The 16,889-nt window shown below is 37.3% G+C and overlaps 1 protein-coding gene across 10 annotated transcripts in view; it reads right to left on the minus strand.

Annotated features, from left to right (window-relative positions):
* Window positions 1-16,889, minus strand: part of IQCM (IQ motif containing M) — a 189,092-nt gene that overhangs the window by 141,195 nt on the left and 31,008 nt on the right. For 3 of the 10 annotated variants that reach the window (XM_021396548.1, XM_021396549.1, XM_021396542.1), the window contains exons 1-2: window positions 8,025-8,290; window positions 1,865-1,994 (exon numbers count right to left, since the gene is read on the minus strand). The exons of 1 other annotated variant lie outside the window; for it this stretch is intronic. The gene's annotated coding sequence lies outside the window, so the exon portion shown is untranslated. Of the gene's footprint in view, window positions 1-1,864; window positions 1,995-8,024; window positions 8,294-16,889 lie in introns of those variants that run through there. 6 more of the 10 variants (XM_021396543.1, XM_021396546.1, XM_021396552.1 and 3 more) reach the window with 5 other exon arrangements.

Below are 16,889 nucleotides of genomic sequence, written 5' to 3' on the forward strand. Positions count from 1 at the left end.
AGATCTTTAATAGAAACCCAGCTCAGGTAGGAAGAAATAGGCAAATCAGATTTTCAAGAGCTTAGTGACTGAAAAGTTACTCATAACGAACTCCTATATTAAGTCTGCAAAATGCTTCTGAGCTACCACCTTTGAAAAGTTTGGAACAAGAAGCAGTGCACAATCCAAATGTGGAAATTTATGGCAGAAATGGGTAACGGTGAACTTGTCACTCATGCTGACGTAACCACAAAATTGAAGCACTCTATCCAGGTTGCCACAGTCACTTACTTGTGCCTATACTAACATGAAGGACCTGAAGCATAATTTTTTCTAACTGCCAGTAGCACGATATCAGAATTCCACTGTTTGATCATGACCATGCATCAGTAACATTAGAAAGTCTAGAAGACAAACTAACTACAGTACAGCACACAGACTGTTACATATACTTTTCAACAGGTAGACCAGCTCTATCTGTTCAGTAAAGTGGAAGTAAAGTGAAGAAAGAAAACAGCATCATAACCTAGGGTAGGATGGGGATGATAAGAAACATTCATTTGGATACTTTTCCCCTTCCCAACAGGGATAGAGAATAGGAGAGCATATAAGAAGGAGAACAAATACTCAGGTTGCCAATGGGTGGGTTTGTTTTTAACCTCAGGTGCTGTGGAGTCAAATCTATTAAAGTTAGTGACAAGATTTTCATTGACATGATGAGTGAGCACTAAAATCTCAACAGGATGCAAGCAGGAAAAATCCAATTCTTTGTTCTCTAGGGTGGACATAAAGATCTCTAATGTACTCTCTATGTATACCTATTTCCTTATCATCAGGAGCTATACATGTAGATATAGATATATCCTGATTATATGAAAAAATGCAAAGGCACAGAAGTATCAAGTGAGAATGCCAAAATCTGAGCAAAAAAAAAAAAAAAAAAAAATGGAAACAGCAAGAGAAAGAAGATCAGGTGAAATAGAAAAGGTGAAATAAATTCTCTGTGAATGCTGATAATCCAGCACATAAATTCAAAGGTGGTTTCAGAAAGAGAAAAAGGTACAGTGAAACTGATAGATGATATGTACAAAATCTTGCTGTAGTATTCTTAAGTTTTAAGAGCAATTTTTTGGAAGACTATTGAAGACCGGAATTGCCAAGACAGGTACTAGCAACGAACATGGTATGAGTGAGAACAAAATCTGACAGCTTTCCTGTCATGATAATCTGAAGATTTGCAAAGAGAAAAGAATGAACAACAGTTTTTAACTGAGTTGTTAGGGTTTATTGAAAACTTTAGCCCCTTCTGTCCTCCCTTCTCTGTTTTTCTTTCTCATCACCCTATTATCACTTATCACCAATGTTATACATAAAATATAATTGAGATATTTTAATGAGATCCTAGCAAAAGGAAATTTGCATGTATTACCCAAGCAATATGAAGAATCAAAAAAAGCCAAAGCTGTGAGAGAACAGGTAAGATGCTGAGGCGCTAGCTGTCACACTGACAAAGTCTAATTCTCCTTTTAATTATATGGTTGTGATCCTGTGATGTTACAAGAATGAAAATGACAAAGAATATAGCCTATTATACCCAAGACTGAAACCTCACAGAGAAAGAAGAAAAATTCTGATTGGTATGATTGCAATGGGAAAGAGTAAAGTAAAATGCATTAGTTAATTAATTAATAAAATGAGTGTCCAAGTGAACAGAAGCGATCCAACTGCTAGCCTCAGTTGTGAGAGCCTTTTTACTGAAAAATTTGCACTTCAGAGAAAGGGAATAAAAGGCAGTAACATACAACTCTATATCAGCTAAGGACAGCAAACAAAGTGAACAAATCAAAAACATATATGTAAGTATTAAATAGCTGTATGCACTCACTTCATCATTTCTTGAATTTGAGTTCTTCAGTTTATCTTTTCCAAGTGACAAGTGCTAGTAGTGCTCAACATTTTGCAGACGTTAGCCTTCAATGAATCTCTGCAAAAAGTCACACCACAAAATGCATAGCCTAAACCATAAAAATAGAAAAACAGATGCAATGAGGAAGTAAAGAGCTTCCTCCATAATATGTATTTCTTGTACATAAGGATAAAGAGTTGTTGCTTCCAGGCAAATAAACATTTCTTTAACCACCTTATGCTGTCATTTAAAAAAAAAAGAGCAGAGAAGAGCACAGGACAGATAAGACTAGGCCAGCTCAGCAACACAGCCAATTATTTTAGTGCTTTGCAGATGGGGTATGCTGCAACTTCTGTATATATGGCTCTGCAAACTTGGAGGGGGAACATTATGGTCATTCTGCTTGTTTGTTTTTTTTTTTTTTGTTAGTTGGATTTTCTGAGGGGCAGTTGTTTTTTATTTGGTTTGTTTTGACGCATCTGCCGTTTGCTTGATTTCATTGTCTCAAGCAGTCTCCTGAACACGTGTTTGTTTTTTGTTTTTTTTTTAGATCACTGAGTAAGGATTTTTTTAAAAGAGTAACACAATTTTGAGCTATCTATCTGCTTTTGGAAGTGAGCGTATTGCCTGCTACAGCTGGCTCCCAATTAGGAAGACTCTTTCAGAACAATAAAAGTGAAATTACCGTTTCTTTCTTTCTTTAAGACAAATTTATTCTCCACGTACTTATGCCTGAAGGCCACACTCTCCATCTACCTCACTCATAAATGCAGAGAATTTGTTGTTCCAAGATGCTGCAGAGAGAATTAAATACCATATTTCACATAGTAGAAGAGTGCACACACTGTTTAATTGCATGTTGTTCACATGCAAATCTGCATTGAGTAGGTTTAGGCTAAACTGCAGATTAAGTCTGCAAGGCGATGCTTCCACAAACTGCACTAAACTCAGGCTTTCCAGCATTTAGTATTGACAAATCAGGCATCAATAAGACCAAACAAACCACAACCCAGTAATGGGAAACACAAAGCTTCTTACCTACAGTGTAAGCAGGCTACACTGAATCTAAGAGTCAATGATCGGAACAAATTCATGTGTGCTCAAGGCTGCTGTTGGCCTCAGAGGTCTAACCATAGCCTGCATTTGGAAGAAGTTAACTTTCATCCAAAAGAAGCTGAAAAAGTCTGCTTGCCACAAGCATATTTTTAGTAACTGAATTCACCAGAAATATACTTAACTTGCTGCAAATATTGTATGTATGTGGTATTTAGGTAGCCACTACAGAAAATCTTGCTTCATTTCATTCTAATGCAACTCTGTGATGTGCTCATCACGAAAGACAAAATAAGATTTTTCTTCTTTTTTTTTTTTTTTTTTTTTTGCATTCTGATATTTTGTTGTCATTAACTTGCTACCATACTTCTTTATTCAAAGTAAAAAAGCCAGTACATACATCAGTATTTACTTTAATGAGTAATTTCTGCTTGTTTTCTTCGTCAATGCTGCCACCTTCTGGTAGTCATAAATTTAAACAAATGCCTTGTGGTACAGCTCTGGGGACAGTTTCACACCTGCACAGTTCACAGCCTTCGGGCTCATGAACCCTTGATTCCTGCCTCTCAGCCCCACTACGTCAGTGGGATTTTTACACATGGACAGAAGTGAGGATTTGCAGGACAAGTACGTACCACTGCAATACAGCATACATTTATGAGAACAAACCTGAAAGAATTGACGTTACAGCATCAATCTGGTTCTAAGCTGTCCACACTATGTCATTGTTGCAACTGAGAACATTTGGAAGTTGCTGGAAATATTTTCTGTTTTCTTGCACTCTCTCCTACTACACTTACTGTGGAAAGTCCTTCCATGAATTTTAGCCTCTACTTTCAGTTTCTGTGGCATAAGATAGTTTCCCAGTCCAAGTTCCTGGATCTGTAAAAAGTATTGCTGAGCTTTTTCAGGTTGGCCACATTTTTGTTCTGTCTGTCAAGGTCAGGGCTATTCAGGGATAGGTACTGGTTCATACAGAATTCCTCTGAAGGATATTAACTACTCACCTCAACATAGAAAGAAATGAATTCTCCTCAGTGGGAAAGCTGCCAATGTAACATGCTCTCATATCTTTAAAGATTTTCAACAAAACTCACATCATTTAATAAATTCACAGGCAGTGACCTCAGTTTGGAGAGTTACAATCTAACAGAACTTCAGAAATGCAGAGTTTAATGGAAGTATTAACCTGCTGGATGTAACATAGTACAATTTTTGGATAGTATATTTAGTGTAGCAGTATTCAATTAAAAAAAGAAAAAAATCTCAATTCTTTTTTAATTTATATTAAAAGACATGTCTACATCTGAAGCATGTAAACAAACTTTATAGACAATATTCTGACTTAGTGCCTTATGTAGGGTCCCACAGCCCTGTGAAAGAACAGGACGGGTACATGTAATGAGGGCACAAATTTCATACTTAGCAGACTGAGTACAGGCAAACAAGTCACAGAAACTGCAAGATGATCTTACCCTGAATTCTTCCACTGGAATAAGAACCTAATCATAATTTTCTTATATCACAGTTAAACGCCCTAGCCTCTGACAGAAATAGAATTATTCTCTCTCCCTTTTTCACTCAGGGGCCTAATGAATACTTAATGCAAAGTGGAACTGCTCTGATCTGCTGGGCCAAAAAGATATTTTAAACTCCAGTCTCTCATACCCCAGATGAGTAGGCTGATCACTAAACCACTCCTAAATGGGGCACCCATGTTCCTCCTTGTGTTGTGGGTAGGCTTCAGAGAGTGTCGGCCTTTAAGTGAAAAAGGCAGAGGAACTTGCACTTCATGAGCAGTGACAAGATTCAAGTAACAAAATGCCCAGGCTCGTAAGGATTTGATTTCCCCGAGCACTGACAGAAGCAGAAGTGTTTGTGACACAGAGACTTAACTGACAGCAAACTAGGCAGTCTTGGCTTCAGCCAGCTTACTCATGTACCTACACTTTGGATAAAGGTGTCCAAAGTAACAATAGCCAGACTGTACCACATGACAGTGCCATATAAAGAAGGCTTCTGCAATGCCATTTGCAAACTAAGAAGCAGCATTGCTGTGCCTGATGGAACTGCACTCAACAAAGGGCTGCTGAAAGGAAGGACTTCCTATCTTGGGCACAGTATTGTAATAACATATGTACTACTTCCCAGACTCATGCTCTACATGGTGCTGTGCTGCACCTGAAATCACCTCAGCTCGGTATTACCTTGGGAAGAAAGCTACTTACATCCATTTTCCAACACAAACATGTCTAAAGCATACTAGTGTGAATCCTAAGGGGTCTCACAGTATAATACTGTCCATATCTTTAGGCTTGACATCTGCAATAATGCAAAAGGATACGATAGCCTGTAACTTGCTGAACATCTGCTATTCTGATGAATTATTTCCACAGCCCAAAAAACAGTGCACTGCATTGGCTCCTAAGTGCTTTGCAAGATGTCCAAGAAAAAAAGGTTACTGTTACAGCTGAATATTCATCAGAGCCAAAACTGCTTGGTTTTATGTCACTAAAAAAATATCTCAAAGTTTTATGAGTTGAAAATATCAGATAAGTTTCCTATATTCTTTGCTGAAAGTGGTTTGTGGTGCAGAAATCATCTTAGTTGAGTGCAGCTCAATACTCATTGATCATTTTTACAGGAAAACTTTTGGAAAAGCCACAACTCAACATGAGTGTCCTATCAATCATGCCAGCTGGCTCATGATACAGAGAAATGAAAACTAAAACATCTATAGATTTTTTGGTCATTTAAGACACAGTGAGTGAAAACCTATATTTGCTGCATAACCAAAATTTCTCTGATGGAGAATGCAGGCTCAGAGTCAGCCGCTAAAAATGCTTATACTGTAACAAACTTCCAAGTTATCTTCCTTCATATGACTTCCAAGTCATATTCCTTTTAGAGATTAGGAGTAACACCAGTTCTAACAAGATGTTTCCACAGTAGTTCTATGCTGGGAATTCAAATTACTGTCCAAACTCTTTATTCCACCCACACTAGAACTATTTACAAATGGCAATCCTGTTCTTGAATAAAGCCTTTCCTTTTAAATACGTTCAGAGCAATTAGCTGGAATGCTACCAAATAAAGGTATTCTACCACTTCAGTAATAGTTACAGAAAAAGAGTTCTACCTCCAAAGAAGAAAAGCAAATGCATCATCTTATGGGGCCAGTAGTGTGACAAGTTCTTAAAAAAAAAAAAAAAAAAGAGAGACATGTACAGTATGTTCATTGAATGCCATGACATATTATAAAAGCTCGACTCACAGATGTCAATGACTGCTGAATTAGGTCTAAAATATGTCAAATGAAAGGAAAGCCAAGAGTGGCATCTCTCATTCCTGAGAGCAAGTTATCCACAATTTTCCTCAACAAAAGATTTTTAATACATTACATCAGTAATTTTTCACTTGAGTTCTTTGTTGATATAAACTTTAATATTCCTATTATAATAAATATAACCAAAATGTAACAACAATTCAATAAAAGGAATTAACTCCAATACTAAGGTTTTACAACTCCATAGGAAAATACATGTCTTTGCTTCTTTAATAGTATTTAAAATATACATTAATTATATTGCATCCTCTAAAAACATTTTTGAGTGCTTCACATTTCTTTTGCTTCAAGTAAAATATATGAATTTCCAAAAAAAATAAAATAAAATAAGAATTAGAGTTGACTGGCATTGCTCTGGGACAGAGATGAACAGATCTGACAACTAGGCAGCATACCCAAGTATTGCTTCTATAGAAAAGGAAGTAGGGTTTTCCAAGTCTTACATGACTGATTTATCTTTTCACGTCTAATCATATGTGCAGAGGAAAAGGACTGTGCAGAAACAGGATTTTATATGTGGAAAAAATGGTGAGGGAGTCAGAAAACTGAAGGGAAAAGAAACTTCATTCATAAACTAAGATGGCAAAAACAGGCAAAAGAAATTGAGGTTTTGGAGACAAAATAAAAGACAGACTGAAAAATTATATTTTATCAGTGCAATCAGTGGTGATGTCAAGTCTTGAGTGCAGACCGTGAGCTCTCCCTCATGCTGGTGAGAAGCATCTTGCAGAAACAAAACCTATAGAAGTATGTGTCTGCATAACTGCTCACTGCTGCAAGGCGACCACAAGGCAATGCCAAACGAAGTTGCCCTATGAAGTCTGCTGAATTGGCAAATACATTCAGGTGTAGGACTTGGGGCTGCATTTCCTTTCTAGTAATATACTTTGAGACACCTCCATTAGAAATGTATTCATTTCTACACATGAATACATTCATAGAATGTATTCATTCTGTATGAAACCAAAGAGGAAACTGCACAACCTGTTGCCGAGCTGGAAAAGAAGTCTAGACCTGTAAATGAAAATATTTGATGTAATTTTAATCTATATAACATAGATGTCACTAGCAACTGCAGCGCACATTGAGAACCAGGCTATCTTCTCTAGGATAACTCATATATTTGTTAACTACTGCAGTTACCTGAACTACTCATGGTAAAGACATCACAAATAAGCCTGTCCAGCATGGATTCACTCACATGATCTTTTGTTTCTGCGAACAATTTAGCTATGTAAATTTGCCACATGGATGATAAGGAAATGGAAAATTTGAGCTGAGCATCTTCTTCCACCTTTAAAACAGAGCTCAAATCAGCACTTCCAGAGGAAACAGTCTGCCAGAGATTATTGTTGTTTCTGCACTCTCTGATCAAGAACAGACATGTGAAGTCTTCCCTACGCTCTCAAGGGAGCTTTTCTATCTATATCTGTAGCCTTTGTGACAACAAGAAAAGTAATTGAGATATGTAGATGATGTCATGTCTTCTACCTGGAATAGCAGGTAACAAGGAACCAAACACATGGAGTCAGCAGCAGTAACCAGTGCCACTACTGCCTCGGGACAATAGCTATTTATTGAAACTATTACAGCTCTCATTTTGTGTGAGATGTAACAGTAGATACTACTTCTGAAGGGCAAATATAGAGTGAGATACATGGAGGAAGATGAATACAAAGCCCTGAGAAAGAGGAAATGACTGGAAGATGAAGAAGAAAAGGGTTGTTTTAAACAACTTACTGAAAATACTTCTGAATCCGCAAACGGAACGGAACTGCTTTACCACTAGGTGCACTAAAAACACAGATCCTTCCAGACCTTGAACGTTTTGCCTTTGCTTCTCCTCACAGCCCTTCCTTATGTTGTGTTGTCTTTTGCTGTATCCAAGTAACACTCTAGTCTCACTCTGTTTTTTCTTCAACAACTATTTGTTCTTCTCAAACCTTATACTGCTCCCCAAATTTGTTGCTTCAGCTGTTTGCTAAACCTCTGGAAAAAGGAACAGCAACATTCCTCGTTACCAAGCAACCACCAGTTTCTGAGAGGCTTGGTTGTGATAAAGCATGGGGTGCCACTGCCACCCTGGCTCCAAGGGATTCGATCAGCGACGTGTGGAGTTGGCAGGCAACAGCAGGGCTGCACTTTGCTCTAAAAGTTGCTTTGTAATTTAACCAGGTAGCAGAAATCAGGCTGCAGAAAGTTGTAAGCAAAATTTACAGCAACAACAAGCTAGACAAAGTATCCACGCGTAGCTTTAGTAATATTATTGGGTTAACGAGGGTTGCATGAGTAAAGCAGTATACCCAAATAAAATCTCACCTTTCAGCATGCAAACTGATCACTTTCAGCATCATAAATACATTATTTGTTCCTTTCACTCTGGTTTTTCAACCAGGTGCATTGTCACCTACTTCTGCTTCAAAACAGTCTAGCAAATAAGGCTGGACAGGTTGCAGTCTGCCCAGACAAATAGTGAGTTCATGGTGGTCACCATCTTTCAAGCCTCCAGTACTGCCTGTGAAAGTATTATTCAGCACTCACCATTCTCTGTTCTGAGCGAACAGAATTCAACTTTTTGTGAAATCACAAAGCGTGGGCTCCAAAGCACCTGTCACAGAATACTTTTTCCTTCCTCTTAAATGCTTTATCCAGTTTGTATGGGCTTAGAAAGTTAAAGGGAGTGACTGTGCTGATACAATTGCACAGCCAGTAGATGTATCTGAACCCACTGTAAGCTAATAATGCTACAGCAGCAGTTTCAACACAGCAGTCTCAAGCTCCAGCACAGCCTAATTTACCCACTTTCTCATGTATTGCAGTAAAGGCAAGCCTTAACAATCCCAAATGACATAGCATATCTTAAATTCCTGTGTGCACAACTCTTTACAATCTGAAAATATCTCACTGCTCACAGAGATGATAACATATCTTGCAGCACAGAAACAAGACTTCATCCTCTAGTTAAATTGTTCCCCTCCCTCATACCCCTTTGTATAAGTTGCACCAGATATATTCAGCCTGTTTCTGAACATAGGCGGCAAATACTAATCAGATTTCCAAACAGGCCTTTAGGATGATTGACAGGAAAGCTCTTAATAAAAGCTTTCTGGTTTTGGCATGCAAGCAGGAGAGCAAGCAAGAAAGGAAGCAGCTTGAGCTACTTGAAATGCTGAGGTGGAGGCGTTTGAGAAGCTGTAAAGGGAGAGGTGTTTTATGAGCCTGAATGGAGAGCAGCTGCAGAAATTCTGATGGGCCTGCTGAAGTAGCCATGAAAAGTGGTTGTTAAATCTCAATTTTCCATTTTTGCCTTTGGTAGACAGGAGAGTACAGAACACAGTCAACAAAACACAGGTGAGTGAAGCCATCTTATTTTTCAGCTGACTATGAAACAAGGTGACTGGAAGCCTCCCTATGTTTTACAGGTCATTGTGAAATTTTTGCTCTGCAAAGGTCTTGGAGATAGATGTGTTTTCAGATCTATCACAGAATTCAGTGGTAGGTTTCTAAAGAGAAGAGAGGAAGAGAACTTTTAGTCTTGCATGTTGGTGCTACAAATTATGTGACATATCTCGAAAACGTTATTCAAACTGAAACGTAACTAGATTTCCTGATGAGCACTGTAACTGTAGCACAGAGGTTAGAACCTGATCCTGGAGCACTGGTCTCAAATGAACTTTCAGAAACACTCATGGCTTGAGTGAAAGCAAAGAGTAGTTTCTCAGGCATATTGATTTCATAATATGAAATCTGCTTAATTGCTAAAGTGAACTATTCTATTAAAAAAAAAAAAAACAAACAAGCATTTCTTGCAGAGTAAGCAAAAGCTAATAATTTCATTCTATAATCTTCATTTTGTATTGAGAATTCTCACATTTCCTTTTTGAGAGAACTCATCTTACCCCACCACTTCACAAGCATGTGATATTTATAAGGATTTTGTTTTCTTCTCCTTTGCTCTGTTTCTAATATTTATACACTTTTGAAAACTCATCCCAGTTTCTCTAGTCCAAGATGGTTACACCTCCACTCTATGAAAACTGAAGAGGTTGATGCTCTTAACTAGCCATTGCTAGCAAATTAAATGGTCGTATATTAAAAAACATTGTTCATGTTCAAGATCTTTATGTAGAATAAGTGAAACGAACAACTCCCTGTGTTTCCCCCCACAACCGAGGTGTATAAATGTCTATATTGATTCCAGTTTTGCAGTATTAATTAGCTGTGACCTGGAGTGACCACACATTTTTCTCACTAACTGGACTTTATGCAACACTGCCAAGCAGTAGTTTGCTTTACCAGCTTTGGAGCGAAGATAAATGTTGTTTAACGAGTGAAGTTTTATTCAGACTTCATTACGCAAAAACAGACGGAATTTGATTTTCTCACAATTACTATGAGCTGAGAATAGCTAAATTGTTGCTATGGAAGTACATGGAAAGGTACAACAACAAAATAACACACAAATGTCTAACAGTCTTCAAGTTGATCCATAAAAATATGGCTTTCATACAGATTCACCACAAATGGCATATTATAGTAATTCATAGGATGATTACTTGTAATTATATAACGAGAATAGGCTACCAAAGCTATTCAACTGTGCTTTTTTTCCTGCTTAGCTCCATTCTCCAAGATAACAGTGGTAAAGTGTGCATGACATAGCATTCATATCCCAGGTAAAAGGCATGCAATTGTTGCTAATTGTATCTAATAAGCGACCAGTCAAGATTTTCCTCAACCTTAACCTCTTCACTACATCTCAGTACGGGATTTTTGAGTCTTTCCAAGTTTAATACCAGGTTTCATTGCATCTATCATTATGTGTCAATTATGAGTTATGCTCTCTGACTTAGCCTAGAAGGTGTCTAACTTGCTTCTTTTCAACTAAAAAAAAAAAAAAAAAAGGAAGTAATTCCACGGACTTTCTCAAAAGCTGTTGTGCTCAACCTCTAATTTAAAATCCCAGTACAGATCCATATGCACTGCCCCAAGAAGCCCAGCCTTCAGTACGTGGGATTTTTCTACTGACTTTGGTGGAGTTTGGCATGAAAAATAGTACAATAGCTGCTACTTTCACCAGAAAAGGCTGAGAGGTAAAGGGTAAAATAACTCACTGAAAGTTAAACAGAAGCATTGCTCTTAGAAACAATCAAATTAGCCCAGATACCCCAAGCTTGCCTTCCTTTATGTCATGGTTTTATGATTTTTGGTTATTGGTACTCCACATCATAACATCATGTAGTGAATGTATCTGGTTCTCAGAAGAGAAGGACTACTACAGTCCCCATGGTACTTTGCTCCTCTGTTACCATTTTCCAGCCGGAGGGAAAAGATAAAAGCTCGCAGTATAAAAACTTGCAGATCACGAGACCTCGTCCCTTTTTCCGCCATCTCTCGTCTTGGCAGCACCTCACTCTCCAGCTGTCTTATTGTCGGTAGTAGAGTAAGGCCTACCTTGATTTTGGGACATTCTCTCTCTCTGTATTGGAATTATCAGCTTAAATTGTAATTATATTGTATTATAGTGTGTTGTTTTGCATTCCAATATCTTATTTAGTAAATTAGTTTGTTTCTCCTCAGATTGTTGCTGCTGTTCTTTGCTCTCAGGGCCATCTCCTTACCCTTTTCCCTTTTTCCCTTTTCCCGGGGCGTGGGCCCCGTGGATCCCCCGTTCCCTTCGTCACGGAACTGGGACGAACGCCCGTAAACCGTTGACATTTTTTGAACTAGATTAATCGAATCTCAAGTAGAAGTCCACCTCAAAATGCTGCAGAACACAGATACACTCAAAGTTTAGGACTTACAGAGAGGATGCTGCATCTTATCGGTACAAAAGGTGAGACCTTTCTTATTTTGAAAAATAAATTATTTGGAACTTGATATTAAATCTTGCTTGGACATGGAAAGCTTTAGCCAGTATCTGAACTGCCTAAACAGCATTAACTTTTTTTAGCGGCATACAAAGGAATCATTATGAAGAGATGAATCACAGCTTGGGATCCCATTATCACTTAAAAAGATATGTTTTGACTGACATTTCCAAATGCTGATTTCTTCAGCTAATAAGGGAAGTAAAAAAAAAAAAAACAGAGAGAGATTAAGGATTTTACACAAATTTTATAGATACAGATTTCTTCTGGAAATATCAGTTGTTAGTTAAGATTTGCCAAGCACCATGGATCACAGTTCCAAGAAACGCTGAAATATGGGTAATATTTCTAAAAAAAAACTTAATGAAATTTCCAAACTGTATTACTCTAATTTGTTCTGAGTACATGGAAATTTTTCAGCTGAAAATTATTCTTCTCACAAAAGGATTTTATCCTTTGTTTAAAAAAGAAAAAACTGCTTTAGTGTTTATATGTGGTACAAATGTGTCTTCTCTTATTCCCAATCCAGATGCAAACATTTTAACACTATATTGTAATATCCTTACTTATTTCATGATAAAACTTATCTTACTTGTCTATGTATTCTCATATATAAGTATATGAATAGTTCAAATATACAAAAAAATGTATACATATATTTTATGAATGAATTTTATGAAGAGCATAAAGGTGAAAGAGGGTGGAATTCGGAAAACTTGGGATAGTACCCAAGAAAGAAAAAGAAAGAAGAGGTCATATGGAATTGCATTACAAGACAATAATGTATTAAAAGTGCTTTAAAGTGACATTAATTTTTCCTGCTTTAATATTCTGTGTGTTTTTAGAAGTTTACTTTAGGAATACTCCATGGGGTTCCTGGCAGAACTGCTCTGCCACAACAGTTTATATCAACCATCTGTAGTGTGCCAGAAGCTTCCTGAATGTTCTGCCACCTGACTCAAAACTCTGAAGATTTTCATGCTCTTCTGCCAATTTTCATCCATATTATGTCTGTTTCCAACACTGAAAACCTAAAAAAGCAAAATATATATCTAAAAGATGCACAGGGTAGTAAATTCAGCCATCATATCACGGCCAAAAAAAAAGACCAAAGATGACATAAATCTTTATCTGTGGGCTTTAATCATCAATGACAGTTACATATTCTGAAAATAAAGTCAAAGAGCAAGAAAGATCCTTTCTCATCTGAAGACACAAAACAGACAAAACTCACTGTCATTAACTTTTAGTACTTAATAATATCATAATAAGATAAGGTCAATTTCTATTTTGGTAGTGACCAAAGACCTTTTTTTTTTTTTTTTGATCACCATCGACAACACTCTTCTTCTGTTGATGTTTGAGTTTCTATGTATAAAGCAGAGATAATATAACTATGCTTTGACAGCACTTCATCAGTTAACAAAAAAGGAAGATCTCTTCTGGAACACACAGTAGAGTATGACCTGGAAGACCAAAGCAAGCAAAAGGGGAAGAAATGGGATAATAAAATAATAGAACAGGTAGGCTCACCAACAACAGCAAAGGCCACAATTGAGGAAGTATATATTTATACAGGATGGGAATGAATAACCAGGAAAACAGATCAGCAAGACATGTTAAGGTAAGTTCATAGAACGGTTTCTACAGAGAAACAGACTCTTCTTGAAAATGAAGGTAAGTTTGATTTCCTGGAGCCTAGCAATAAAAGGTTTAATTCATACTGACATAGGGAACAACATAGAAAATCAGCATTGTGGTGTGAAGGAGCCATGAAGAGCTTTTAATGGTGTGGAATTATCACGCTGTCAATATGGTTGTGCATATGAGCTTTGCTTTTACTTTCGGATTTAAGAACTTTGAAATTCAGTGGTCAGTAAACTAGCAAAAGCTGCTTTGTTTATAAAGATCACCTTGTTTCTCTGAACAACATCTTCTCTCCACATTGTCCCAAAATAAATTCCCTAATAGGGTCAAATCTTCACAGAGTCTGTCTCTGCAATAATTAATATCCCCATTCAAGAAAGTATGAAGACCTAGGACTATGGGCCAAAGGAGTACACAGGAGACCAATAGTATAGGAGGGAAAAGCCAGTTTGCTTCTAGACACACAAGAGCCACTCTATAAAAAGATCCTCAGAATTGAGTCAGTCCCAACCTTTCAAAAGCTAAGAACAAAGATTTGGTTCAGCTGTTTCTCTACAATTACATTGAAATTAGACTAACATTCATAAATACCTAGATTTAGTTTATTCTTTTCCTAGTTATCACATTTTAAAGGAGATTATAAACGCTTCGTGATAGCACCTTACGGCTGCCTCAAAACAGGTAACTATAATGTATCAATATCATCTAAATCCAACTGACATTTGTGTAATAATACTCATCCTGCTTTTATGAGTAGCTGCGTAGTAATCATTCATAAACCAGTACCACAACCCCTGTCCATATCATGGTGGTTTGAACAAGATGATCTCTGAAGTCCCCTCCAACTTAAGCCATTCTATGGTTCGAAGACCCTATTTTGTTTTTCAAATGAAGGTGTTGTAAAATGCTGATTTTTGGTCGCTTTGAGCACAGAAAGCTTTTCTACAGCCCAAAATGACTCTCTAATTGTGATCACCACAGCATCAGCTTCAGCACCCAGCTTCCAGCTGGGCACGCAAGTACAAAAGCTGAGATTTCTCAGAGCCCTGGCCACACTGTCCAGATGCTGGCTAATCCTAGCAACTCAGGCAACGTAATTTAAAATGAGTGTGTTCTCAGGCTTCATTGGAATTATTCTCCTCTTTTAAGTGTGAGCAGAAAAGGGCCACATTACAGGTGCTGCAGAAACTTTCCAAACATGCTTTTCAATTAATGTATTTAAACAAAACAACAAAGCTGTGAATATATATTTCAGACACCTACTTAGAGCTTTTTTAGGTTCTTTCGATTTTTCTTTTCTTCTGCTTTGCCTATCTCAGTTAAAAGATTGCCATTTTTCTTAGAATCCATACACTGAGTAAGTCAAACTTTGAAGCCCTTTAAATATTCTCAGCACATATTCTTATGCAAGACAGTAATACTCCCAGCGCTTCTGTGAAAGATCTGAGTGTTCAAAAGCCAAAGTCCTTCTTGAACTCTCCTCACATCCCCTTTGAACTTTTAAAATGGATAATGAATTTTCTCAGCTACATGCTTCAGCTGGTTTCCTTGGATTTGATGCTGATATTAAGAACACCACCAGCTGTCATTTGCATTGCCAGGCTCTAGACAGTGAGTAAGAAATGTGTTGGCCTTCACATAAACTTTTCAGCTTTTTCCAATGTAGTGGTCCTAAGCCTGCACTATCTCCATGCTACCAGATTAAGCATGCATTAAAATAACATGCAGATAAGCTTCCATACTTTCTATAGGCCTTTTTCACCTATATTCTCTGTTATGTTTTCCCTTTTACTTTTGCTTTTGTAAAGTTTACTGTGGGGTCTTAGATTATATTAGCAATTTGCATGTTTTTCTACAAAAGCCTATGAGAAGCTATAGGTCAACGAAAACAGAAAGAAAAACAACCACATACAGTTTTCAAAAGAAAATTCACGGTATGTTCCAGAATAGCAAAAAAAAAAAAAAACACCCTATGCATGTTCTCCTGCAGTTAATAGCACGCTGTTCCCTTTGACTGCACAAACACTAGAGTTAACCTTTCATGTTGTCTGCTTCTGTCAAAAGCAAGAAGTCTGCTGTACCCAGTAACAGGTTACTTAGTCCATGCTGAAAGCTACTACTGATTCTTACCCCCACATAAAAAACAGCTTTCTCTTCTTTTGGTCTCCCTGCTTCTCTCAAATATTTTCTTCCCCCTCCCCCCTTCCCCCTACTTTTCTCCCTCTGAAGAAAGGCTCCAAATGTTTATGTTTCTCAATTGAATTTGTGGAGAAATGAAGGCTGAGTGAACTTTGGCTTGTGTTCAACAGTAATTCAGACACTAACTAGAAGGAATTTCAAATTTAAGCGAGACATTAGAAACTTACAGCACTAAATGCTATTCCATGGTATATCAAACGCTTATCAAGATATCATTTATGACATCTGTAATTGTTTCTTGTAATTTGAGTAAAATGAAAGACTTTAGTAGCAATGGATGTTTCATTGCATTTCTTTTAGAAGTGCTGTCTGAAACCCTGTTTAAAGAGGATACTATAATTAGACTTGTCTGGAAACATCTTAATTAAACATTTTTCTTTTGAAAAAATGCTGATTTGTCATAACTGCAACTTTGAGCAGAAATGTGTGTTCTAATGAAATTTTCATGAGAAAATTTCCTCAAATCAAAATGGGAGAGACAAAGAATGTAAACAGCCAGCTCACAGAGGTAATACCTTGTTCTGCTCTCTTGCAACAGTGGCATAACCACAAGGCTGTTATGATTTAGGTTCCCTTGTAATTGATGCAGAATAAGCTGCTGTGATATTTTATATTAGTTTATATTTCCTTCCACAAGTGATCTTCTCACTTATTTCCTCCATAGACATCTACTGATTCCTTACTGTAGAAATCTTGCCACTTTGGCCTTATCAGATCGTTCTGACTGTTACTACATTGTCCTTGGCTATGCCTGCACGTGCTATACTAAAAATTGAGGGTTTTTTTGTTTTTTTTTTTAAATCAGGAACATTTAATTCCACCTGGTCGCGATCCACACTGCACCTAAATTAAGGAGAGGATTCTTAGCTGATTGCTTTGCTTTGCCTAG

The sequence above is a fragment of the Numida meleagris genome, chromosome 4 (assembly GCF_002078875.1).
Source record: "Numida meleagris isolate 19003 breed g44 Domestic line chromosome 4, NumMel1.0, whole genome shotgun sequence".
NCBI classification, from domain to species: domain Eukaryota; kingdom Metazoa; phylum Chordata; class Aves; order Galliformes; family Numididae; genus Numida; species Numida meleagris.